Source organism: Eptatretus burgeri, chromosome 3 (genome assembly GCF_056783735.1).
Source record: "Eptatretus burgeri isolate ZD-2024b chromosome 3, Ebu_testis_v1, whole genome shotgun sequence".
NCBI classification, from domain to species: domain Eukaryota; kingdom Metazoa; phylum Chordata; class Myxini; order Myxiniformes; family Myxinidae; genus Eptatretus; species Eptatretus burgeri.
This window is the reverse complement of record NC_140963.1, coordinates 30903914-30930108: the sequence shown is the minus strand read 5'-3', so window position 1 is coordinate 30930108 and position 26195 is coordinate 30903914. Positions and strand designations below refer to the sequence as shown.

The window sequence follows — 26195 nt, the reverse complement described above, 5'->3', positions numbered from 1 at the left end:
CCCTCACTCAACCCGGTCACCATTGCCCACGTATTTTTGGCTGAAGGCATGGGCGGAGCCTCCATCGCCTCAGATCGAGGCTCTGCCTCGAGGAAGGGCAAGGAACATTTCCTCCAACCAATGAGCGAAGGGCGAGCATCGCACGCACGCTCCAGCCAATGGGAGGCAAGTGTGCCAAAAGCTACTACGGAGCCTCTTCGGGGGTGGGCCTCCGAGACGCCTCGACAACCCTCTCCTCCCCCCCCCCCCCGTGTTAAATGTTCCAGTTTGTTATCAGTGTTTTCTCCCATTGACCCAGCACGGTGCGTATTGAGAATTAGTAAGGCCGTTGGTGCCGTAAGTTGTCATTGGGACCGGCGCGGCTCTGGTAACTCCGCTCGGTTACACCGGATCCGAGTCGGTACCTGCGACTCGGTTTGGACAGAGTCGGCCGAGGGTGTGATTTCCCCGGTAATTTGACGACGTGGGTACTGAGGTATATTGAAATGTGGCTATTGACCCTACCCCATGCCATCAGAGAATTGGCGATCATGGTCCTTTAAGTGGCCCGTTGACTGCGGAGTTATCCGGGGTGACGACCTATTAATTCCGGGTGTTCGGTGGGAGACGGCTCGACTGCTCCACCGAGTGGTCGTTTATCGCCACCGAACCCCGGCCCACAACAGTATATGCTGAGGCCGTGGCCTTGGCAGAGTTGGTGGCATACATCAACGAGCAGTCATAACAAATACAATCCCCAGTGTTTAAACTGTCTGATTTACCCAAAATGCTTGATGCTACAGTCCAACAGATGAGTTCCGATTCAAAATCATCAAAAGCAAACTCAACCAGGCTCAAAGTAAAACTGTTAGAATTGTTCCCAAATTTCAAAGAGTTCCTCAAGGAAGGGAAGTGCTTTTGGCCCATGACAAAGATATCGGGGAAGCTTCGATGCACGTTTGTGACAATAGGGACTCAGATGCTGTGGTCCTGGACAAAGCAGCAAAGATAGTCTGAAAGAATATGATGCAGAAACAGGAGAATTTCTGTGGTTCCTTCTCCAAAGATTGGCAGAAGGAATCAGTGCCAAGTAACTCAATAACACTGGTCAAAATTATCTGGGAAGGGCCAAATATTGAGGACTAGACAAATATAAAAGGTGGGAGAAACAATGCAGACGAGAAGGCCACTCAGTAGAGGGCGTACCTCCGCCAAGCTGATTGGTTTACGTTTTGTATCCGTGTCAGGCCGGATATGGATTCAGACCTGAGATAAAATTTAATTGGCTTGTTCGTCTCGTCACCTCACCAACTTGTCCACCAGGTTTCATCTGAACCCGTCCGTAACTTTGAGATAACCTGTTCACAAACAAAGACAGACAGACAGACAGACGTGAAAACATAACCACCACCCACCTTCGGTGGCAGAGGTAAATATGCAACACATCAGCTATTAATCGACAACAGTGGAAAACATAGGTCATCCCATTCAAACACCGAGCAACAATGGTGACAGAGAAGCACATCTTGCAATACACAATTGCTTGAAACTGCAAATGAAAAGCAGAAAGGAGTCTGGTTGAAAACCAGCACAAACTGGGCAAGTCGTTAATCGTACAACCGCGATACACATATCCACAGACTTTGCCAATCGTGTATGTGAGCACTACGAGGAGGAAGCCATAGTCTGTCCACCTAACCTGCACAAGATGGTTTTCCAGTCAGGAGAACATTATTTTTCAAGACGGTATTACCAGAGATAATAATCCAAATAATCTACCGTAGCAAAGTGGTCATTTCATGCCACCGCCATTTCGTTGAGCAGCCACGTGGCTGAAGAATGTGCGAGGGAAAAGCGTGATGTGACCGTTTAGGGACTCTGCTCACCAGAAGACAGAAGCCAACTTGCCAGTCGAGTATGCTATTGTTCCTCCAGCTAGGCTACAAAATCACGTCGTCAGAGTCTCTCCTGTGCAAGGTCGCCTGAGGCTGGGTGGTGAAACTTACAAGCAAGGTGTTGTCACTTTGGTCATTAAATTCATAATCCAAACTTTATCATGACATTTCCACCATTTTGAATATTCAAATCATAATATTTATGATGCTGGATAACCATTTTTTTTTAAGGGAATCTAGAATGTTAGGATAATGTGATGTACAACTATATAATTTTTGATTTGGGTGATCGGAGGACTGGAGAGACTGACGCACCAAATTTTTCCAAAAACAACTGCCTTCGGAATCTTTTAACATTTGTGACCCAATTTCATTACGATTGGCAATACGAAGCTACAATTTGGCTCAGGGGATGTGTCTCCGTGATTTCAGTCCATTTATTGATATTTAGTCAAGAAAGACCTGTTTATGGGGGTGGGGGGGTCCAATGGAACATATTTGGATTGTTCCTAGTCAATGGAAGCCATTTTGAATATCTAATAAGGTCACGTGTCCCCAAAAAAATTTCCGCTGCTATTTTCATATTCTCTCGTCCTTGCCCTTTCTGAAAATATATAGTTTCCATGGGCTTCTTTGCTTTGTTTGGTCATTGTTAGCCTATTTCTCAAGTTGGTATTGACAGTGAAGGTTAAAAGGTGAACGAAGTACTTCCAGCCTTCAAAATGATATTTCATCATGGCTCTGTAGCTAAAATGAAAAGGAATGGCCAAAAGTACAACTCCACCAAATTTGCTTTCATCACAACTTGAATGATTCGAGGCATGTGGCCACTTGTGTACTCAGGCCCTTATACATGTCGACTCTTTAAACACTTTACTTTAGATCCCTTTTGGGGATAAAAGGGTTTAAGGGTCCGTTCACTGAACAAAAAACTAATGGAACATTTTTCATTAATTCAGGACCCACTCATCACAGTTTTCACTGCAAATACAATAATGTTATCAGGACTTTCAGCCCCCATGGACCCATCGCATCAAACTGAAAATCAACTTTATCACTGAATGCACCCCGACGAAGACTGCCCTCCATCGGGAGACGAGTGTCTGTCCCACTTGGGACTATCCATAGACTTCAATGGACTTTTGCTCAATTCGTCCTCCAAACTGTCTGCGCCGGTAAAACTGTTTTCAAATTCCACTTTCAACTACATCTGTGGCTTCGACGGTTCCTCGTAGTCGCCGAGTTGGCAGCTCCACAGGTTAGACTTCAAATTCCAAAACTGGAAATAGTCACTGGTTTTTGCAGAAGGCTGTCAAAATATTCCCACACAATTGCAATATTGCAAAGAAAACACTCAACTGGTAAGATTTAATAAGGCATTCTCCTCCTACCCCACCAAAAAAAAAAAAAAAAAATGAACAGGCAGATACGATGCTACATCCTTGTAATCTGAGATTTGGGAATAAAAATGTATTGGATGATGATTCCTGGTGTTTCCTTTACAAGGAGTGATAAATCTGGTTGGATTTCATTGAACATTTTGAGGACTCTTAACTTAACCGATATATAATGATAGTGTTGGTCTTTTATCGTTGTATTATACATAGTATATATATATATATATATATATATATATATATATATATATATATATATATATATATATATATATATATATATATACATATACATATATATATACATACATACATACATACATATACATACACATACATACACACACATACACATACATATACATACATACATATACATACATACATACATATACATACATATATATACATATATATACATATATATACATATATATACATACATATACATACATATACATACATATACATACATATACATACATATACATACATATACATACATATACATACATACACATACATACACATACATACACATACATACATATATATATATATATATATATATATATATATATATATATATATACATATACACATCTCATTCTAACTACTGATTCACTCATATTAAAGATTGGTACCTTACGGGTGATGTAGAAAGTTGAAATCGAGTTCCGATGGACATCGAAGCCAGGACACAAGAGAGGGGGGGAGTCATCACAGAACCGTCAGAAAGAATCCGTAAATGAATAAAAAAAAATAAAGAAAAAGAAGTAAATGAAAAAAAAATGTAAATAAAACTTTTCTCTTTTTTTCTTATGAATAATGAAAAAAAAATATTTTAAAGGCCAAAACACCTGACAATTGATCCGATTCAGTTGTGAATGACAGTCTTGATGTTTTAGAAGCATGTATGTTGGTGCAGCAATGCAGTCATTTACAGATGTGTGCGCAATCGAAGTTGAAGTCAAAAAAACAGACACAAATTTTTGTTTTGTTTTTTCTCGAAGCAAAGACCAGTGATGGATAAGCTGAAACAAATTACACACAAGGACATGCAGACAAATGCATGAGCCAACAGCAGATGAGCTTGCAGGATGTTGGGTAACTTCCCATGGCAATCCGAGTACCGGCAGCAACCATCTTATCTTTGTGACATCACTTTTCTCGCCATAGTCAGTTGTAAAATTGAGAAATCAGGCCACCCCTCCCCAAACCTCCCACCCAAACTCCAGGGGATTTATCCATACACTCTCTGCTCTTCATGCCAAACCTTTACAATATCATTGGAATTTTCAGTCATCAACAGAAGAACACAGAAAATCAGGGAAAACCATGAAAAAGAAAGTACAACATACAGACACCATTTCATATCCTCATGGAGTGACAGCAGCTACCAAATTTGGATTGTACCAGTGTGAATGAAGGGCTGCTTTGAAGGATAATTAAATAATGACACTCCAATCCCAGTGCATCATCATAATAATAATAATAAAATAAATCTCACCCCCCCCACCCCCTTCCCCTGGCCACCCCTAACCCGCTCTCGCCAAAACAATGAGATTTGTTGCATCTTGAGATGCTGTTTTCATTATCTGATGAAAAACTCAATAAAACCCGAAACAAACAGAAGTGATGAAAGAGTTCATGATTCAATCGGATTACTAAACAGCAAACATCCAATCGTGGTAGAATCAGGATAATAAAACCAATTAATAAATAATATTGTTTGGGGTTTTGTGAAGTTTTTATTTATTTGTTTGTTTGTGTGTTCGTTTCAGGTGGAAAGTGTTTGGGCAGCCGAAAACTATTCAAAACGGAACAGCACTCGGGGGAGTGCGTACCTCGGCCACGCTGAATAGTGTTGCGGGCCGGCGGGGTTGGGTGAGAAGACCACGAGGTAGGGGAAGCTACGTCAATTCCCACCAGACTCCCCAGAATTGTAGGCCGTCGCTCACGGATAATTCCGTGACGCGGCGGGTTGCTTAACCGACCGTGGACGCCACTAACTCAACCGCGTGACCTAGGGTCCTCCCGCCTATGGAATCGGGTTACCTAATTAACCACGCGGTTTAACCACCAGGGTACCACGCTGTCAGTACGCCTTGTCCAAACCGGATCAGATCACCTTTCCGGATCGGATGCAGCCGAGCGACACTGCCAAGGACGTACCGGCAAGAAGGAACGGACCATTGAGAATAAAGACCCGGCTAAACCTGGATCCGAACCATGCTGGACCAATGAGGGAAAAGACAAAGGCGAGCTGGGAACATTTCTACAACAATTATTTATTTACAATAAGCGAGGAAAAGCATGTGGCATAACAAAGGTTTATTGGGTATGTAACGCAGGGAAATATGAGAGATATGGGGTGCTGTAATTATACAAGCAACTTACAAAGCAGACAGTGCAGACTTGACGCGAGATTATTCACAGTAACAACAACAAAAGATGTTCTCCAGGCTTACTCATCAGATGGGCGCCAGCACACTCAGACAGACACACACACACAGAAAGAAACCCCAATGAAAAGGACTCTTGCAGCCAGGGAGGGAGGGGGTTGAGGTTGTAGTTTTTCGGTACCTGAGTGTTTCAGGGGAAGGGATGCTCCGTGGTGTGGTACTCGACAATGGTTGCGTAGTTCAGGCCACAGCCGCACGTGTCAAGATCGTGTCTGTAGGAGGAGCTTGAGTGGAGAATGGCGGAGTCCAGAGGGCGAGGGTGGAGCAATAGGAAGGATGCTTGGTCGACGTCGTGTGGTGGGAGACAAGTAGCAGGAACACGTACTTCACTCCTCTTTCAATTCCCTCAATTCACGGAGGACCCCTCAGTCTTGATAGAGTCCGGAGCTCGAGGAGGAGCCATGCCAAAACCGCAGTCATCGTCCGAGCCAGGCATTCTGACTGGCTCAGACCCTTCATGCGGTCCACCTTCCTGGGATGGGTTTCGGCCAGACGCCGGTATAGCCCGCCAACCTGGGTGCAAAACGTACGTGACACGTCGCGCATGTCTGGCCTTGGGCAGATGGATGGTGGTGCAGCTTAAAGCGTTTGTCCAGCCGAACGTGCGAGTCGGGATTTTGCCTCAGAAAATGAGACTCCGGGTAGACGGTGGTATGCTGTGGGAAGTGGGACGAGGGTAGCAAGCGAGGCAAATTTACCTCAGAAAATAAGAGGAGGGAATAAAATAAAAGGGAAAAATGATTTAATAACCTAACTCATAGCCCATCGCAACGCACTCCCTCGTCTTCCCACCAGACAAAAGGTCGGGACCTAACTACACTAACAAATCTAATACACAATAATATCTCGTTTTACCAGCAACATGCGTTGTTGAAAAGCAGTTCTTAAATTGAAAGCTCATTAAAAAAAAAAAAAAAATCGTTGAAGAGTTTGACTTTCAATGCAAACACTCAGCAAGCGCTCCATATTTTCCATTTGGAGAGCGTCAATGTCTTGGTGAATTTCTCTGCACGATCTCTGCAAGGTGTCACATTGAGCATGTACCATGATCTTTGCTTTGATGTTGAGTTTTGCAATCACTGTTATCTTCACAAGGCAGGAACCAACAAATCTTAGAATTTCCAGTTTACTTCCAACGACACCACTTTGCCATCTTTCTTTCCACTCGTATCACTGAGTGCTCACCTTCTTTTTATGAGCCGTAGTTGTGGACGGTTACAGTGTAGTACCGTGCTGTAATGCACGAGAACTTTTGAGGAAATAAAATGCACTTTAACTCTGCACTTCAGCACATACGTAATGACTTAGCTGCGTAGGCGAGAATGAGGTAAGCGATGCTCTGACGTCATAATCACCATACTGGATGTGAGCGCCGCTGTGCCGTTTAGTCGCGAGATTCGTGTTTATTTCAAATTACACGATAAAAAAAAATTTCATCTAAAAGATTACGAGGTCATGTTTTGAATTCGTAGTTGAAAACTTAGTCGACTGAAGTTGTAAAAAAAAAAATAATAATAATAATAAAAAAAAAATTTAGTTCGTAAGATTAAAAGTTAGTAAATCGGAGGTTCGTAAATCGAGATAATACTCTACACTACAATGCAATACCTGTCGCTTCCCTGACAGGAATACCAATCTTTTTGCAATTGCTTAAATAAATAAATAGAAATAAAAATAAAGGTTCTTGATAATGGGGAGGGGGGGGGAATTAGGCAGTGGGTAGATACGGTCGGAGCTATACAACTCGGAGCGAGGAGGGGGAGTGACAATGGGATGTACATCACAGCCTTTTTAGATGCTGAATTCCGAATAATACACAACACACGAACAGGAAGATCAAAAGAAAAAAGTTCTCGCCCCCCACCTCACCCCCCTTTTGATCAAACTGCCTAGGGTACATATTAGGCAGGGGCCATGCCAGGAAACAAGCTCATCATGCGTGTATGTGCTGCGTGTACGTTTGTGTACTGCCCGACTGCACATGTGCGTGTATGCTGTGATGCCGATTGTGTGGGGGTACCGTGATTGCTTGATTAGTGGTATCCCAATACTATAGGACAATTGTTGACAGACTGATGCATGCAGGCAGAGAGGGCGAAGTGATGGGCTGTACATTCTCGGATGAGAAAAGAACTGTCATCCTTTTCTTTTTTTGTACACATTGTCGAGGCTCATATGAGAGCAAACGCACAACGCACAGCAAGGGGGGCATGAGACAAGAGGGGTGGGAGAGGGAACGACAAAACAGTGGGGAACAGACATTAGATCTGTGGAAGGGAGAGGGATGGGGTGGGAAACACGGGGTATACAAGATGAACACTACAGGGACTTTCAGGAAGGAAAGCAGGGAATTTGAAGGAGGTGGGTTTGGGGTGGTAGAAAAGATCGAGGATTTGGATGGGGGATGATAGGTGATGATGGTGAATGGCTGTTTTAAAGGCCAGGAGGGAAGAATAAGAATGAAGAGAGTGTGGGAGTTTATTCCAAAGGTGGGAAAAAGAGGAATGAAAGAGTGAAGGTGAGCAGTGATTCCTGATTTTGGTAGTTTTACCAGGAGGGGTTTGATGGTGGACCTTGAGCACCCTGCAGAAATATGGTGGGGACATATCGCAGAGAGAGAGCGGGGGGGGGGGGGTGAGACCAGAGAGGAGACGGTCGAAGACAAAGACCACCGACCTGCCTGTGGTGAGAGAGTGAGAGGCCCAAAGACTAAGCCTCATCACGAGCGATATCAATGATCCTAAATGCCTTGGTTTCCACAGCAGAAGCCAAGAAAGGTGAGAGGCAGGAGCACCAGCCCAGAGGGGAGCACAGGACTCCATCAGTGAGATCTCTCCAGGAAGTGATACATCACAAATTTTGCAACAAGGAATGTTAGATTCCTTTTAAAGAAACAAACCAAGAACTGGACCCAAACCATTTTTTTTTTAAAGTATTAAAAGCAACAGTAAGTTGATGTCAAAGATCAAAACTGGAATGATCTGCACAGCTATTATGTTCATGAAATTTCAGTGCCAACTACATTGCAGCCAGATGCAATTTAGGTGGTTTTAGCAGATGCGGCTTGATGGTGGACCACGTGAGCCTTGCAGAAACCTGGGGGGGGGGTGAAGGGGGAGGAGTGGCACAAAGCAGGGAAAGAGCACAGGGTGCAATACTAGAAAGGAGGCGGAAGAAGACAGACCACCTACCTGTCTGATAGTGAAGTGATAAGCTCAGACTCAGCCTCAGCACAGCAGATTTGAATGATCTGAAAGGCCTTGGTTTACACAGCATCAAGATGAGCAAGGTGTGAGGAAGGGGAGCCAACCCAGGGGAGACAGCAGTACTCCAAGCTGCAGATTAAGGCCTTGCAGGTGGATAACAGTTTAGGAGTACTAAGGAAGGACTTTGTATGATGGAGGATGCCCAATTGGTGGCTGTCTTTGGAGGACAACTTTGAAATTGGCTTGCCGAAGAAAGATCCTATCTGATAGTCAGACCCAGGAGTTTGAATGACTGAACCTCCTCAAGAGGATTGTTAAGAAAGTATATGGGGTGGGGGGGGATGGTGTGCCAGACAGTCCTTTGGGAGAGAGATAGAGAGTGTGAGATTTGTCAGGATTGACAAACATATTCCAAGCCTTGGACTATCTTGTGATTTTTTTTTTTTAAAGGTCTGAAGAGAGGGAAGAGGCTGCAGCAACCTGACTGTCTGAAGGATGAGGAAAACAGCACAGGGTGGAATCATCAGTAAATAGATAAAGAGGATTTTCCAAAGAGTCAGAGAGATCATTGATGAATATCAGGAATCGGGCTGGTCCCAGAACACTGCCTTGGGGCACTTCAGCCTCGACAGGGAGAGGAGATGAAAGAATGCTGTTGAGTGCCACATGTTGGCTTCGAGAGTAGTGCAAGTCAGGAAGCTATGTGTGGAATTTACCTTGGATGCCAGAGGAAGAGAGTTTGGAGAGGATGCTAGACTATCAAAGCCCAATATATATCCAGAGAGATGGCCCTGAACTCGTGCCTGACATCGAGAGTTTGCATCCATTGTTGGGTAAGTGGAAGCACCATGTTCAAAATGGAGTGACCTGGTCTGAAACCAAATTAGTGACTTGAGATGAGGTTGTTGGAGAAAAGGAAGGTTTGCATATCAATTGCGATGAGGGATTCCACAATATTCCGAGTTCACAAGATTCGTCATAGTGAGATCACAAGATTCTTCTGCTGCCAATTTGTGTAGTTGCAAAACTGTTTCTCCATTTTGAAATGAGTTTCCTCATCTGGAGCAGTTGGGAGATTAAATTTTTTTTAATTGTTGGAAGTAAATCTGAGGACTGATTAAAGCTGAAACTTGGTACAAGTGGTATTGTGGTAATTTGCTAATGGTGAAAAAGTCAGCATCTCCTCACTTCTAGATAGAGGCTTTTTTTTTCTCCCTGGTCATGCAACCTCCAAAAAAAAAAAATTATTTCAATTGAATTATACACTTGAACAATGCAAGCAGGTAAGGTGTTCTACAAACTCTCCAGTTCACCACGTTTGATCTTTATATCGGTTCAGCGATACCACAGTGTAACTGAATACTGAAAGAACGGTTGGCTTTCATGAAGTTAAACGAGTCTGACAGTAAATTGAATGAGTTTGCCCATAAAATATGATTTATGAGATCCCTTTTTAATGCTCGTTCAATGTCCAATAATAAATAAATGCCGATTGGTGAGGCATATTTCTTCAGATCACACGACACAGGCTTCCAAGCCAAAGATACCGAATTGCTTCGCCTGGCTAAGAACGTGAACCCAATAAGCTCAAACATTTTTAAACCCTGCCGTCGCATCTCGTACTGCGGGGAATTTTTTTCCCCTCAAGTACTATTGTCTGCACACTAACGGACTGCCAATTTTGGAAGATTTATTTCGGATAATGACGGAAACATTGAAGCTCAAATTTATAGAAATTTACAGTGAATCATAATATTTTTTGATTGCAATCACTTTCACAGTTTTGCTGAACGGAGGATGCACCACGGCAAGCCTTCAAAATTGATTTGCCAGTCAGTCAAACTCAAGGAGGTCCACGATTCTCCAGAATTCCGAGCCCAAAATCCATTTTTAAATTGGGGAAAATACAGCAGCACTGTCTAGTGGATATTGGGGATAAAAAAAAAATTAAAAATAAAAAAAGGCATTTTTGCCTGGACATGACCGACTCTGACCTTGGCGTATGAAACTGGACACATTTCAGAGTTAAACTTTTTACACGTGGTCAGGCCTCAAATGATGAATATCAAGCAGTCCCCATAGTTCGAAACAAAACTCGTTTGTTTAGCAACATTTTCAAGTCTCAACTTGCGGCACGTATATGTTTATTGGATAAAAAAACACGTTTGAAGTGATGAGAATCTGAAGAATTTACCCAGCAAAACGATTTGAAGATTCAAAAATTGTCATTTTTTTTTCTTTTCTTTTCTTTTCCACGATAGAAATGCAACGATTCATGAGGCTTTGAGAATAGCAGTTCACTTAGGTAAGCTGCAAGCACATCTTCAGCTCAGAGAACAGCATTCTACTTGAGTACAAGTCAAGCATATCTACAACTCAGAGAATAGCAGTCTACACTGGTACATACACAAAGGATATCTCAAACTCTGAACAGCAGTACACTCTGATGAAAGCCAGACATGTTTTCACAAAAATGTGACTTATAATGGCTGCATTAAATTTTACAACATACCAAGAGTTGCAACATACTTTAACTGCATTGGCAGATGCTATATTTAACAATCACGGTATATTCACGGGTCCTCAAGATGCAGGGCTCGTGTCAATGTCAGATTATGTTGTGTGACAATCGTATCCATCCATCCAACAGGACCATACACTGTGCAGAGTGTTGGTGCTGCCTATGCAGTCTCCTTGGCTACTGGACACAATCCTGGACGGGTCGCCACTCCGACGCAGGATATCAGCAAGCTGGCACTCATTTTGCTGACCTCGGAAGGATGACAGGCCAAGTTAACCCCACCTGGTATTAATTCAACAGCCGGGTGGGATTTGAACTCAGGATCCTCAGATCCCAAGCCCACCACCCAAACCATGAAGCCAACATCAGGCAAACACTCGAGTATATCATCCCATGTTGTGCGACTTTTAGACCGAGATAAAAACCAGTACTCACCATGTCCTACTCATTTCAGGTGTAGGTGTGCGAGTGCGTGTTTTGAAAGTCAAATGAAGAGAGAAATGAGGATGGGGGACAGATGAAAAGGGAGGAGAGGGAGCATTTGAGGGAAAGTTTTGGAGGCAGGGAGGGGGGGGGGTGAGTTATCATTAATTTGCCCCAAAATCTGGCATTTTACCCACAAGACAAGGGAAACAAAACATGTTTATTAATGCCATCGTTGATTAAATTTGCAAAATTGTTGTCGTCTTCAAGACAGTGGGTAAGAAAAAGTTTCTCCCACATCAAAGTTAGAGCAAAGCATTTTCAGTTGACAAAAAGGAAGTCATTTGCCAGTTTCCTCGAGGAAGGAAGTCATTTGCCAGTTTCAGACAAACGCATGGCAGAATAACCCCGCATGTAAACACCGCCACAAGTTACGATTTCTTTAACACCAAGAGACAGCCTACCGTCGGTAAGGAAACGGAAGCCCCAGGATTGGTGGAAGCAAACGTCAGGAACTGTCAAACCCTCATTCAAGTGACATGGTAAGGTCAATGAGAACATTGCACCAAAAATAAAATAAAATTTATAAAGGGCCACTCTATTTTCATACACACCACACCTTGGTAGATGCAGCTTCTGTTAGCACACAAGGCCCACAGAAAACAATTACCACACTTCAACCATGATGCAATGGCACCCAGGCTGGTCTGGGGGTGGTTGGGGAGGAGGGGGGCGGTAGCATGAATGAATACACCAAAGCCACAGCCTGCGATGCACAAACCATGAAGACTTACAATTAAAAAGTCTCAGGAGTCATCTTGATGGGTTGAGGCTGCAATCGCCATGTGGACGACAAAGAAATGGACAAAAGATCCCCCCCCCCAAAAAAAAAATTAAATAAAAAAATAAGAGCAAAATCAATACTTGTTTATCAACGTTATAATAATACAAGTTCCCTTACAAGGAACTTCAGTGCAGGAGGAGGCCTTTCAGCCAAAAAATACAAAAACACACAATGGTTGCCAACCTATGGCTATTTTTCCATGCTTGATCCTGTTTAATACTGAATGTCAAGCAAAGTCTTTGGAATGACTCGGACCGACAACCTACTACACCCAGAGAGAGTCTGCTTAAGGAGACACAAAAATCCAAGCATAACATTTCTTTCAAATAAGGCTGACAAGATGGCCTCGATGTACGCACACTCGCCATTAAGCTGTCGAGCCCAGATTCGAATCACGGACCAGCGATAGACTGTCATCCGAGCGTTTTACAGGCAGGGTGGTTAATCCCTCGGATCAATGTGTGTATCATCCCTCGGATAGACGTTAAACGGGAATCCCAACAGCCGGCGTGCACTGATGGACGTTAAAGATCCCATGGTGTCCTTTGCAAAGAGTAGGCAAGCTATCACCGGCACCATGAACAAAGATCTCTGCCAAACAAGCCTGAAGAGGGCATTGCATCAGCGGCACAGCCACTTCCTCAGCCAATGATGCTACTCACAGCCTTGTGATGCACATGGACGAATAATAATAATAATAATTTTTTTTCAATAATGTATTTACAAAGCACGACTAAAAATAAAAACAAACTGGTTGATAATTTACGCAACCGATTTGAGCATAATGCTGCCACCATTTTTAGTGTAGAAACGTTTTGCTGCGGCGTTGCATTTGAACAAAACGTGCGACACCTCTCACCATGGAACACAAAAGCGATACATTAGGAGCAATGCGAAAGTTGTTTGTCCCAGGGGTAACAAACGAATAAAATGTGTACAAGATGCAATGCGTGCACAGACCTGCCATCAAAGTTTTGTAGTTTTACCCCACTGCCTCGCAAGTTAGCATTTCAAAAGGAAGGAGGAAAATCAGAACAAACGTACTTTATCAGGCAGGTGAACTGAATTTCCAAAAAGTGCATCAAACAGTTTTTTTTTTAAAAGGATAGAGATCATGTTAGAAAATTTTTTTTAATAAAAATGGCTGGGGGGAATATTCAATTAACCTACAATTTTTCATGTGCAGGTCAAAATTTAAAATATATCTATCAAACAAAATTTTAAAAGTTTGGAGACCAACAAATGGTCTTGCAGACCCTTCGAGGTTTAAGCATGCCAGAGGTTGCGAATCAATACTCTTCTTCATCCGTAAGCAGCACAAGGCTGCGAGGTCGGATCAAGATCACTGAGGGTATGGCTGCACCGGCGATGTCATGCCTTCTGCTAGTTGGGGAAGGAATTTGGGATTTAGCCAAAGTGCTGGCGATAGCTCGCCTACTCTTCACGAAGGACGACATGGGATCTGTAATGTCCACCAACGAATGCGGGCAGATGGGAATCCAGTTCAACGTCCATCCAAGGGGCGGCACACACATTGAGGAATCACCCCACCTGTGAAACACCAGGATGACAGTTTATAGCTGGGCTGAGATAAACCCAGGCAAGACAGCGTTGAGGCAAGTGTGCATACCTCTTGGCCATCATGTACGCCAAGATAAGGTTACGCAGGTTAACATTTCAAACGACGTACTAAAAAGAAACAAAATTTTCACAAGACCCTAACAAATCGAAGAGACTTGTCGAGGTTTTGTAGACGTATGACAGAGTTGTATTCCAGGACAATCAAACTAGTCAGCATGTCATTTATCACAGTGGTGGACTGGAAAGGGAGGTACTTAAAAGGAATAAACAGAATGTCAGGAAGTGACTGTGCACAGAGATTCCCCTCAAATTTTATCGAAAGGAAGAAAGCAGTTCCACTCCAGAAACACATTTGCTTTCCATCGTGACAACATGCAGGACTGATTCGCAACTCACAGGGAGGGTTATCTGTGGCCATGCAATGGGGAACAGTAAACAGTTTGTCGAGTTATTAACTTCAGCTCGCAACCTTAACACGAGAAAGGTCCACACACTCGGGAGTCTGCATTATTGCGCACACTCCAAGAAGACATGCAAAAATCAGTAGGAAAAACCAAAATACATTCTCAAGTATTATTGCAAGTCTAAAATGTTCAAAACACAATTGATGAAGCGACGTTCCGAATGACAAGTTTTGACCACAGTGATATCATCCAGGTTGTATGATCGAGGGTTTTATTGTTAACACAATGACATGTGACCTTGGACCATCCATGCCTTCAAAATAAACCTTTGAAAATAATAATTATATATTTAGATATATATGGAAACACCTGGGTAAATGAGGGATACCAAGCAGTCAAATATTGAAAACAACGGCTTCCACACAGGTGTGCAAATTCAGCAAATAACATTCCAGCATGCTTCGGGTCATGTATAAAAAAATGCTGCACAAGCCTGATTGCCTGTAATTATGGTTAGCGTGGCTGCAAGAGGAGACATCAGCGACTTTGAAAGAGGGGCGATTGTTTGGGCGCGTCTGGCAGGAGCTTCAGTGAAAAAGACAGCTCAACATGTTGATGTTTCACGAGCAACGGTGTCTCGGGTGACGTCGGCGTGGAACTCCGAGGGAAAGACGTCAGCAAAAGGCGTGAGCTGAAAAGACCAAACAGAAGCCACAAGATGCAAAGGGAATGCGTCCCTAACCGTGTGAAAAATGGTGGGTGGAATCGGGCATCGATGCATAATACCGTTTCTCAATCACAGTCGTTTAAAACCGAGGTGTACACGGCTTCCTTCCAAATGGGTACCCATAATATTTATTTTTATTTCATCAAATAACACAAGGACACACACATTTGAAGTTGAATATGGAACAGTTAGATTAACGTTTGAAGTTATGTTTCGTATTCGACATTGTCAGCTTCTCCTTCGTTACATGCCTGCAGACCCTGAACAAAAATTGTGCACGACTCTTACACAGATGGCAAGAGATATGTATGGCTTGAACAGCATTAGTGATGCCATCTCAAAGCTCATCCAAGGACTGTGTGCCAATGGCATACACTTTGTCCTTGATGAACACAAATAAATAAAAATTAATTTTTAATAATTAAAGCAGACTCAATCCAGGGATCTTGGCAGCCAAGTAATCAGTCCACCATGACCAATCCACTTGTTGGGGCATGTTGAATCAAGGAATTCATGAACAGCTCTTTCACAGAAGTCCCAGACAAAAAAAAAAAAAAAACCCTAAAAAAAAAAGTTTAAAATAAAATAAAAACCAGAAAGTTATTGAGAAAGAGAGGACGTCCATACAAGTTTCGACTGCAGAGGTTGTGGATGCTTACTCGATTCAACAAATAAAAATGTGTACCGATTTAAGGGACACCCATTTTTCTGCAGTCTGTGCTCGAGATCATTTAAGCCCATTTTCTGGCCATATATCAAGGGGAGCATGCATGGCTCTTTCCACAACTGCCTGGAATGAAAGCACGAATAAGTTACATCAGCATTCCACTAAATCCAGCTGTCAGCATGCATCGAGGGATTAAATATTGGCTACAGAATTTCCCTACATTTTTCCCAGCAGTGCTATCCACATCAACTCAGGAATAGTGGTGACAAGAATGCTGTATGAAACACTGAAGCAATCAAATTCAGGCTCACAGGATCGAGACGCAGCATCCTTATTCCTTACGTATTGTGTATTGTTGCGGCTCTAAAACCGCATGCTTCCAAGGCAATGGCACACAACATACAGCGATCCCAAGGCAGTTATTTCAACAGTATTCGTTCGTCCTTTCCGTATGTCTCGTGGGTAAAAGGGGAAAGATGCATTGCGTGGGACTCCTTCAGATTTCTTACACCTCTTTAATCTTCAACCCCAGCAGTTCTTCCACTCCTTCGCGACACGCCTTTCTCTCGCATGAAACACGCAAGCAAGAACACCAACCAAAAGGAACCAAGCAAGTGCGCCGCGAGCGCCTACTGTGCATTTGCGGCCAATTTTCCGTTCAAAACTGCTCGCCAATTCTCAACCACCATTTCGCCGAGCAGACCTTCATTCCACTCACCACAACCACTTTCTACGACTACTAAAAATATCCGCAACAACCCACGCTTACATTTTCCATTACGAACGTGACAATTATTCACAATCTCATGAAAAGGAATTTCCACCTCTTTCCCCACAACGCCACAACGTACTGGCTGGTACTTCACGACAAGCGACACAATGCGCTCCTGCTACTCGACAACCGCCTCAACTGCCACATCCTCATCGAACACTTACACAGACTCGAAGGGCACGCAGGTAGGTCGGGTTATTTTGAGGAACATCTCTAAGCGCAAACATGCGCGAGAGCTTGTTTAAAGACCTACGGGTGGCACAGGGATTTCCCTAAAATCGTACATTCTAATGAAGGACAGCACACGTTTGGGTCCAGAGAGCGCCTTCAAAAACCACGGCCCCATGGAAAGATCAGAAGCTGTTGTGCGTGGCTCTGTTTGGAGGTGACAGAGCCATTTTTTCACCTCTGGGGCCTGGCTACAACAGCTATTGACCAAAATGAGAGCTCAATTTCATTAGAGCTCCTTTTGATCCAAGGGTTGGATCCTCCGTCGCCCAGGGCTTATAAAAAAGAACGTATGCTGCTCATTCAAGAGAGACCATCTGGGGAGAGACCATCGCAGGAGCAGATCGTCGAGAGCATCGCAGGAGCAATTATCGCCAGACATCGGACGTGCTGGGGAGACAGATGGTGCAACGACAAGCATCGAGTCAGCGTGACCAGGTATGGGGTCACAAATTGCTACTAGGAGCCGGGACTGCTCTATTTAAACGCCACTCATTAGGTTACAACACTGACACGATAGGATCTTTTCTCTACCATCTATCTCTCATCTACTGTGGATGCAAAAGAGCAATCAACGTGGGCAAACCTGACCAACTGTTCTTTTCAGAGCAAAACCCAAGAGCGAACCAAAGTGACCTGCACCTCACAGTCTTCCTCTTAAACTTCTCAAACACACACCCCAAGCACCCTGAGCATTTCTCCCTCCTTCCCTTTCGTAAACGTCCAGGTGCACAGGTCTACCGGCCACACAAGGTATCGAGAGGTCATTAATCCTCGTGTGTGTGTGTCATAAGTTAAGACTGTATAAGAACTTTCAGGATAACCCTGCACTGTCTTCTTTTGCAATATTGTATGCCTTTTGCCACACCCCACAAATTCCTTTCTTTCCCTGATGAACATTCGCAATAAGCGCCATAACTTTCCTCACATCCTGGTTTAAATAAATGTTTTTAGGAATGTTCGCAGCTCGTATTTGTCTTCTCCTCCATTGGTCCGACATGGCCCACACCTGAGCTTAACCGGGAGGTTATTCCCCAAGAATCTGTTTCCATAGCCGGTACGTACTTGGCAGCTCCGCTCGGCTGCATCTGATCTCGTAGGTAATCAAAATAACCCAAGTACGTACCGAGGGCGAGATTTCCCCGATAAGGTCACGTGTGCTTAGGTAAACGGTTGTTAGATGGAGGACCTAAAGTAACGTGGTCAAGTTAATGGCATTTGCGGTCGATTAGCGACCCACCGCAACAAAGTTATTGGTGTGCGACGGCATGCCATTCCTGGCGAGTCTTGAGAGGAACCCGAGACAGCCCTCCATCATGGTTCTGTTGTGATGCTGGGTCCACGACGATATACTGTATATCTAAATGTTTGTGGACCATTATACAGTGCCTTCAGAAAGTATTCACACCCCTCGACTTTCATCACATTCCGTTGTGTTACAGCCTGAATTTAAAATGGATTATATTAAAATTGCCACCGATCTACACAAAATACCCCACAATAACAAAGTGAAAACAGGATTTGAGAATTTTTTCCAAAACAATTAGAAATGAAAAGCTGAAATGTCTTGTGTCAATAAGTATTCAACCCCTTTGCTTTGACACTCCAAATTGAGCTCAGGTGCATCCAATTTCCTTTGATCATTCTTGAGATGTCTCTCCAACTTGGAGTCCTCCTGTAGCCAATTCAATTGATTGGACATGCTTAAAAACATCTTTCTATACAAGGTGACAGTTGACAGTGCAAGTCAGAGCAGAAACTATGATGAAGTCTAAGGAACTGTCTGTTGAACTCCGAGATAGAATTGTGAGGAGGAATAGGTCTGGGGAAGGGTATGAAACAATTTCTAGTGTGTTGAAAGTTCAAGAATACAGTGAGCTTCAGCATTAGGAAATGGAAAGAACATGGAACTACCCAGACTTCTAGAGCTGGCCATCCAAACAAACTGAGCAACTGGGCAAGAAGGACCTTGGTCAAGGAGGTGACCAAGAACCCAACAACCACTTTGACAGAACTACAGAGTTCCTCAGCAGAGATGGGAGAACCTACCGGAAGGACAACAATCTCTGCAGCACTTCACAAAGTAAGGATGTATGGGAGAGTGGCCAGACAGAAGCCACTCCTGAGAAAAAGGCACCTGACAGCATGCTTGCAGTTTGCAAAAAAAGAGGCATGTGAGACCCCAACAGCATGAGGCAAAAGATTCTGTGGTCTGATGAGATGAAAATTGGACTAATTGGCCTGAATGCAAAGCGCTCTTTCTGGTGGAACAGCAGCACAGCTCATCATCCATCGAACACCATCGCCACCGTGAATCATAATCATGGTGGTGGCCACATAGTGCTACGGGGATGCTTTTCAGTGGCAGGGACAGGGAGACTTGTAAGGATAGAGGGAACAATGAATGGAGCCAAATACAAGCAAATCCTTGAAGAGGACCTTCTTCAGAGTGCAAAAGACCTTAGACTGTGGTGAAGATTTACGTCACATGACAATGACCGAAAGCATACAGTTAAAGCAACACTGGAATGGCTTCAGAACAAGAACATGAAAGTTCTCAAGTGGCTCAGCCAAAGATCAAACTTGAATCCCATTGAGAATCTGTGGAAAGATTTGAAGATTGCTGTTCACAAACACTCCCCATCAAACTCGACAGAGCTTGAGCAAATTTGCAAGAAACGATGGGAGAAAATCCCCAAATCCAAATGTGCAAAGCTGATACAGACATGCCCAAGAAGACTCAAAGCTCTCATCGCCACCAAAGGCTATAAAGTATTCACCCAGGGGGTTGGATACTTATTGACATGACATTTCAGATTTTCATTTTTAATTAATTTGTAAAAAAAAAAAAATTCTAAAAATATGCTTACATTTGGTCATTACATGGGGTATTTTGTGTAGATCGGTGACAATAAAAATTAAAAATTTAATCCATTTAAATTCAGGCTGAAACAAAAAAAAAACAAAAAAAAGCAACAAAAGTCAAAGGGTGTGAATACTTTCTGAAAGCACTGTAGATAGAAAGTAGACATGCAACTCGCAACTTGTTGATGGGCAGTTAACCTACACAATGGTACAATTTGTGCATAAACAAATTTGTATTCAATAAGCTGCATCAGACTGAGGTTACGTCCTGGCACAAGTCCGAGGTCAGAAAGCGTTGAAACAATGACAGGAACTGCGGCTAGGATTCCATATATCTCACTTCCCCGATTCAAAAACAATCGTGTGTGTATGTGTGTGTGTGTCGTGTCGTGTCGTCCCCCCTCCCCCTCCCGGTCTCAGTCTGTGTCCACATGCCAAGTTAAGAACTTCCACAAATGGTTGTCCATGTGGTAAGACACCAAAATAGGCCCAATTATCCCAGTCATACCAAAATTAGTACCCTTTCTAGGATGCTAAGCTCCAACAAGGAATAACAAGAAGTTCATTGGTGCAGGAAAAGGCCATTTAGTTCATCATCCAAACTCGACACGAACACCAGATACAATCACTCATCCACATGCAAACTACCTCCAAGTCCTGCCAATATACATGTACTTTTCAACCGCCAATGCTTCTGGGTACCTATCCAATTCAAATTTAAACCTATCTATTCTTTCTGCAGCCATGACCTTTCGAGGGAGACCATTTCATGCATCAACCACTCTCACTGAAAGATACCTGCCTTAATGCTGGGCCAAATCTCTTTAATTTCCAATCAACAAACCATTTGTGGAGTCACTTCAAAAGAGAAGAATACAAACTCCAAAAAAATAAAGCAAAATAAAAAGCTGCTTCGACCAATAACAAAAGGGGAATCTTTGCACCACTTTCATCAGGCAACAATCGAGAGGGGAAAAAAAACGTGTGCAGCGCATCACAGACACTGCTGACATGGATTTCAATGGAGGACTGGTGAAGCTTTAAACCAAGGACAAGCAAGCTTGTAAGGCTTAACTAAAGCCTCCAGAGAATGGAAAGAAGTGACATTTGAGAAATGATCTGAATGTGCAAATGTGAAATATCAGTTTGAGTGAAAATGGTTGATGGAACAAAAAAAAAAACAAATATATATATATATATTTTTTTTTTAAGAAAAAAGAAACGAGAAGGGCACTCAGTATAGCACATACCTCCGCCCTGTAATGCCTGATCCACGAGAACATATCAGGTCCAATACATTTTTGAAATATCATGTGATACAGTACGATATCATTTTTGGCCTTAACTCTCAATGGTGAAGAATCACTTAAATTCTGGTTGGCGGATCCAGATCTGGATCTTCACCAAAATCTAAGCAGTTCATCCTTGTCCCACACCAAACCTGTCCACAAAATTTCATCCGAATCCATCAACATTTTGAGATATACTGCACACAAACACACAAATGAAATTGCTCGTTGAGCAAGGAATTGCCGGAACAACTTTGTCATGTCTCCATGATCTCTGAAAAAACAAAAACCTGGAAATCAATTTGGTTCTTACAAGTCGATAGTGCTACTGTTTAATGAGTTATAGCACTTAGTTTGGTCATGATCATAACTTGGAAGTCAATCGGACTCGAAATGGCGTTTTAATCGCAATTTGAAAGTTTTGACCTGACACCTGACATTCGACCCCTGACCACTAAGGGTGTTGGTGTGACACCCCCAATGAGACATATGGTTGGATGCAGAATTGGAAGATGCACATTTTGGATTTGGTTTGAAGTCGATATGACCATTTTAGCGGACGTTATTGCGAAATTAAGAATTTCGGTTTTTCGGTGACCTTGATCTTGACCTTTGACCTACATTCACCAAAAAGGACAAGTGTCTAAGTTGGACGATGGCCGCCGTCTGTACCCAGTTTGGTCATGATCGCTGAAACGGTGTGGCTGCTACAGGGAAAACAACACACAAACAAACAGACAGACGCACACAACCGACCAACATAATTGCCGAAATCCGAAGGATTCTGGCAATTAACAAACAGACAGAAAGGCATGAAAACACAACTTCCTTCACCTTCGGTGGCGGAGGTTAAAATCCATCGCTTGGCTTAATAGGAAAAAGGCATGAGTAACAATTCAAATAATCATTCTCCTGCTCACCCCATTAGCCAAATAACAACTAGTAAATAATACTACCAACACGATATCTGCCATCACCCACGACCCAATAATGGCATATTTTGTTCGGACCGCCATTTGATCTTGACCTTCAACATTTAGTGATAGAGTGCAAATGAAGAAAATGCATCCCCATCTACAGTCTATCCAAAAAAAATTCAACATCATGAAAATCAGAAGACAATTATTCAAGTTGTGATCAAAAAGGTGTTTTTTTTTTTGTTGTTCATTGGGTCAGAATCCAAAAAAAGAGTCAGTACACGAATCAAATGTCACATGCACAACTTCAGTGCAGGTCTTCTATTACAATGTAAGAACATCTTGGAAGACAAAGCGGTCCTTGAGATTGAACGACAAAAAAGGTGTTATTTTATTCAGACCACCATTTGACCTTGACCTTCAACCTGGAAGGCTATTGTGTAAATTAAGCATAAATATGCACCTTGTGATTGCCGAGAGGACAATTTCATTCTGACAGACAAACCTCAGCCGAGTTGTGATGAAAAATGTTAAAATGTCAATAATTGCATCAGGATCTTATAATTGTGTCGAGGTCAAAAAATGTCAACCCAGCATACTTTTTATTTGCATCATCGATGCAGAATTTCATTCAGAAAGTCCCAGCCAGCTATGAGACAGCTCAGACATTGGAAGAAAAAAATAAATAAATAAAAATGAGGAAAAAAAAAATGGTGCTTTAGTATTCCAAGGGGTGCAAAACATTGACCTTTAACCCAGAGGGGTATGATGTAAATTAGGGTTAAACGTGCCTTGCCCGACGCTATCGAGAGGGGGTAATTTTGTTCTGATCAGCCAAACTTAAGTCAAGTTATGGTGAAAAATGTTAAAATCACTAAAATTTAGTCATGAACTTACAAATTAGGTCAAGTCCAAAATAATTAAGCCAACCCCACATACTTTCTATTCACATTAGCAGTCACCATGACAACCACAACCACTATTGCTGCAAAATTTAATTCTGATAGTCCCAGCTGAGTACAGATACAGCTCAGAAATTTGGTATGTTGAGAGTACAGGAAGAAAATAATAATAATTTTCTAAATGCCGGCTTTGTACTCTTCGGGGTCTAAAACTCTGTGGGTAGCATTAAAAATTGGGGGTGCCAATAGTAGAAATAAGCCTTCCCCTATGCTATGGGAGAGGCTTGACAAATTCAAGGTCGTGTATGTGTGTATGTATGTGTGTATGTATATATATATATATATATATATATATATATATATATATATATATATATATATATATATATATATATATATATATATATATATATATGCAGCAGTGATGGGAAAGTGTAAAAAAAAAAAAAAAAATAGATAATCCAAGGTTGTGTATCTTAGTCAAGCATCAGGCATGGTCAGCGGTTTGTGAAAAATTCGAGCCAAAGAACTTCCTGCAGTCAACCCAAGAACATGGGAATAATTGTGGCTGTTAATAAATAAAAAAAAAGAAAGAAAGGTGCTGGTATGTTCGTAGTGCAGATGGTATTAAAAAGTGTTTAAACCAATAACCAACTCAAGATGGTATGGAGGTTGTAGAATAGTAAAAGGTATGTGAATAAGTAATTCAGGGATACATGTCTGTCACGGTGATGATAAAGTAGATTGTTCAAAATTGTGTGCCGATAGTGAAGATGGTATTTGGTCTATATAAATAAATGTTCCCAAAAGCATATCCAATCATGTATTATTCTCTTCCAAGGATTAAAAATGGCCAAAATAATGATAATAAAATTAAAATAAATAACAATGTCCCATGACTTTTGGCTCAATCCCAAAATCATTGGAGTTGCCTCGTGCCCATATTTTATTGCATAAATATGCCAAATATGAAAGAAATCTGTCCGTCAACTTCGAGTAGAAGGACGCTCAGACTGACAGCCCCCAAAAGGTTTAACAATCATTGTTATTTTATTAGATAAATGCTAACGCAGCTAATCAGTCATTTACCTGTTGTGTCAACAATTTTTTTTTTATTGTTTTTAAAGGTACAAGCACTGCACCAAAATGCATAGCTATAAAAAATAGATATACACAGGGGGCTGCAAAAGAAGGTACACAGCAAGGATATATGTATATATTTTCATAACTGTATACCTACTTTTGCAGCCTCCTGTATATGAATTAAATAGTTAAAGAAACCAAAAAAACAACACATACCTCGATGGTGACGCATAGGTCGACTAATAATGAACACAACTCTCCCCTTATGACGCAGCGATGAAAAAAAATAAAAAGGCATATATGGCGAGGAGTAGACTTGGGACTGAAATGTCAACAACTGATAGCACATTGACATCAGCCTGAGCATGGTTGAGGACCAGTGTCACGTGTAAAGGAAGTGCTATTACTTGAGAGCACCCCACAAACAAAATACAAAGTAATAAAAAAGCAGCAACAGCATTGATAGGCTTGGATAACAGCAGCAGTCACCATGACAACCACTGAATGAAAGCCTTTGTTTGAGAAGAAGGATTGCTCATACTTCGGTCTGCCACCAGGCTGTTACCAACGCTCACAATGTCCTGCTGGCACCTCCTTCATACGTAATGATCCACAAGAATAGCAACAACTAGGACCTCGACGGCAAAAACCAGTATAATACCAGTTTTGAAGCGAAGCAGTTTGTCAATCGTTGCCATGCAAGTTGCACCAACATTACATTTGGCATAGTCATATTTACACCCACGTAATTGATTCATACAACACTTGTACAAAATATGAATCGCATTATCGCTAATCTGACCCAAAGACCTTCTCTCTTGTGAGATTTTGAACATCTGTATCACCTCGGATAATGAGCAAAAGCAAGTACCAACATTGTAGGTGATGCTAATTATCGATTTAAGTGCTTAGCGATAAATTCTAAATGCATTGCAACAAACATTAAAAAAAAAAAAAAAATTGCGCATTAAATATAAACAACTCGATGACTGCTAATGCAAAAGTCGTTTTCCCATGTTGAGTTTAAAACAAATTAAGCAAACTTTGACAACGTGTACAGGGGAAGAGGGTGGAAGTGAAGAGTGCGACGAGAACAATACTTGTACACAGCGAACCCTGCACAAAGCCCTGTCTCACTCTACACCCTTTTGGTATTGCACATGCTAAAAATAGGATACAAAAAAACAATAGGGAATCAGGATGTGTTTATAGCCAAGCCTTCAAACATGGTGCAATGGCAGGGTGTGGCGAAACCGGGAACAGCACAGAACAACCTTTAACCTCAACGTTCCCCGTCCATCCGTAAATCATTCCTTACTGGAGGCACGATGGGAATCTCAGGTGTGCCGACGAATAGCTACAAATATTAAGTTATAAACCAAGGGGATTCTCCAATAATAAATAATAAACAACACAAAGCTAAACCACTGATGCAAGATGTTCCAGAATTTGGCCGAAATAACCCAAAACGGACACCTTGAAACCAACAATCTTAGAGCAAAACAACTGGCTAAAAAAATAATTGTCAAAATTATGAGAAAGGATGGCGTCGGCACGAGTTAGTCGTGGACCTGCTTTCATCTGGCAAGAATGACGAAAATAATCATCCCACAAAAGTGGTGGGGAAACTGTGCAGTGAAGCAGAAGGTTTGGTTGGACCTCAGATGTCAGATGAGAAATTGGGAAGTACCGTACATTTTACTCCCAGCGAGCAAACAACATGGTGCTGTCGCCTCATGGGTAAGCGAGTCCGATGGAGACAAGTGAATCCGCTCTGTTCTTGTGTACGTTTGCTTTGGTTGTTGCCATCATTTCCTGGAGCGTGGCTGTGCCGCTGATGCTGTGCCCCTCCACCAGTACACTGGTACATATTTCGCCAACCTCGGAAGGATGACAGGCTGAGTCGACCCCACCTGGCGTTAATTCAGCAGCCAACGGGGCTCAAACTCAGGACCATAGGATCCCAAGCCAGTCACCCGAACCAATAAGGCAACACCAGGCTTGGTGAGTCCACTGTGGAACAGTGTGTG

General features: G+C 42.4%; 1 long non-coding RNA gene across 1 annotated transcript; it reads right to left on the bottom strand.

Annotated features, from left to right (window-relative positions):
• Positions 1-302: 302 nt before the first annotated feature.
• Positions 303-14992, bottom strand: LOC147029629 (uncharacterized). The gene is made up of 3 exons (XR_015055974.1): positions 12351-14992; positions 5858-6392; positions 303-1337 (listed from the first exon to the last, which is right to left on the bottom strand). It is a non-coding gene; the product is annotated as an uncharacterized LOC147029629 (long non-coding RNA).
• Positions 14993-26195: the final 11203 nt, after the last annotated feature.